At 43.5% G+C, this 2,422-nt stretch overlaps 1 pseudogene; it reads left to right on the forward strand.

Annotated features, from left to right (window-relative positions):
• The first annotated feature begins 224 nt into the window (after positions 1-224).
• LOC103735937 lies at positions 225-762 on the forward strand (annotated as a pseudogene).
• Positions 763-2,422: the final 1,660 nt, after the last annotated feature.

A 2,422-nucleotide genomic window follows, 5' to 3' on the forward strand; every position in this document is an offset into this window, starting at 1 on the left:
AGGTAAATATGAATTACTAATGAAAACTTCATAACACTCAAGGAATAACTTCCTCTTGGAAGTACTTCACAAAACAGGGAAATTAGCATAAACAATAACAGACAAGTTCTTCTCATTGGCCCAAATTTTGGGACATCATGTATAAAAGGCACAATAGAAAAGGAAATATTAGATCTCTGGAAAACTCCCCTGTGAACAGGACCCTGCCCTCCACACCTGACACCATGACCACCTCCTGCTGCTCCCCTTGCTGCCAGCCCACCTGCTGCAGAACCACCTGCTGTAGAACCACCTGCTGGAAGCCAACCTGTGTTACCAGCTGCTGCCAGCCCAGCTGTTGTGGGTCCAGCTGCTGCCAGCCTTGCTGTCAAACTACCTGCTGCAGGACCACCTTCCAACCAAGCTGTGTGACCAGCAGCTTCCGCACTCCCTGCTGCCAGCCCAGCTGCTGTGTGTCCAGCTGCTGCCAGCCCTGCTGCCAGCCCAGCTGCTGTGAGCCCAGGTGCTGTGAGCCCAGCTGCTGCCAGCCCAGGTGCTGTGAGCCCAGGTGCTGTGAGCCCAGCTGCTGCCAGCCCAGGCTGCTGTGAATCTCCCTGCCTCAAGCCCTGCTGTGAGCCCTTCTGCCTCAGGCTGAGCTGCCAGCCCAGCTTGCTCTGACCTGTGACCTGCACCAGAACTTGCTACCACCCCTCATGTGTCTGTGTGCCTGGCTGCCTATCCCAAGGCTGTGGGTCCAGCTGCTGTGAGCCCTGCAGCTGGTAATCAACTTACCATACATCCACTATCTACATAAAATAATCAACTATTAAACATGCCGGATACCCACATTATGCCCAAACCACTCCAGCTTGCTCTGACCTGTGACCTGCACCAGAACTTGCTACCACCCCTCATGTGTCTGTGTGCCTGGCTGCCTATCCCAAGGCTGTGGGTCCAGCTGCTGTGAGCCCTGCAGCTGGTAATCAACTTACCATACATCCACTATCTACATAAAATAATCAACTATTAAACATGCCGGATACCCACATTATGCCCAAACCACTGCTCTTTCTCTGAATATAAAGCTCACACTGCCGTATAAGCACCATCCACCTTGTTAACAGATGTGTGAGCTTGTCCAGCGAGTATGATCTTACCCGCTTGTTTCTTTTCAGAACTCTAGCTGTCTAGCAGCATCACCTATTCTTGACCTAGATTCATGATCTCAGTCTTGGGACATTGAATTTTGCATTTTCAACTTCCAAAAGTTTTTTTTTAAGTATTCAAAAATTTTCCATTGTTAGTCATCATTTAATTTCAATGGATTTGCAATTATTATGACTCATCATGTAACTCATTCATAAAAATTTTGCATTGTCTTCTCGCTGAAAGGGCATGACCTCTTGTTTGCTAATAAAGTCTTCATTACACTGTCTTGTGTACTATGTTTTGTTTTGTTTCCATGATTATTTTTCATTTCATGCTGTAGTATCTCATCTAAGCTACATCATATTCTCAAACTTGAGCAAAGCCAAGAGGAGTAAATGAACTGGGTTCGGTCACATAGCTAAGGATGGGCAGAATCAGGTCCAATTAGTTAGTGGTGTGTGTGTGTCTGTGTGTGTGTGTGTGTGTGTGTGCAGGCCACAGCATGTGTATGGAAATCATAGGACACCATTATGGGTTCCAGGGATCAAACTCAAGTCGTCAGGCTTGGTAGCAAGTGCCTTTAACCATGGAGCCATCTTGCCAAAACTGTCATGGGATTTTTTAAAAAAATATGTCTTTGTTGAATTTTTGTGAATTTCATACAATATATTTTAATCATTTTTTAATGTTTAATAACTGCATGATTAGACGAATAAAATATGTTTTATCATATTTAGATTGTCTACCATATCTATACCCGGATACTAATTCCCCACCAAATTTTCTGTAATATGTATGGTATAGTAAGGTTTGTGTCCCCCAAATGCCCTTTGGTGTGGGATCATTCACTGTAGCCTGGTCAGCCCACAAAGAGACTCACCCTTCAAGGAGACTGAATCTCCCCTCCCTAGTAGCCACTGGTTTCCAATACGTCCTCACGTAGGGTTTGGCTTTCTTACCCACTTCCCCACATCTATGCTGTGATTTTTTTTCTGGCTTGAGATTGAACTGTCTTGGGATTTTGATGCAAGATGATTATCTAAAATTGTTTCTCTCAGAACTGGCATAGATTATATCCTTATACTTCCAGTCACCTATACAAATAACCACATTGACAAATATAGTGATAATACTGATAAAAGTAAATTTTTAATATTCTAAACGAAAACAGACAGATATCTGTGGATTTCCATAGAATGTTCAATAAATTCAGCAAGAAAATACTGGACATAGATCACCATTGCACATAATAAACAAAAATATAATCCATGTGGATTAAAAACCTAAAATTGAC

The sequence above is a fragment of the Nannospalax galili genome, unplaced genomic scaffold (genome assembly GCF_000622305.1).
Source record: "Nannospalax galili isolate Female #2095 unplaced genomic scaffold, S.galili_v1.0 scaffold137, whole genome shotgun sequence".
Classification (NCBI taxonomy): domain Eukaryota; kingdom Metazoa; phylum Chordata; class Mammalia; order Rodentia; family Spalacidae; genus Nannospalax; species Nannospalax galili.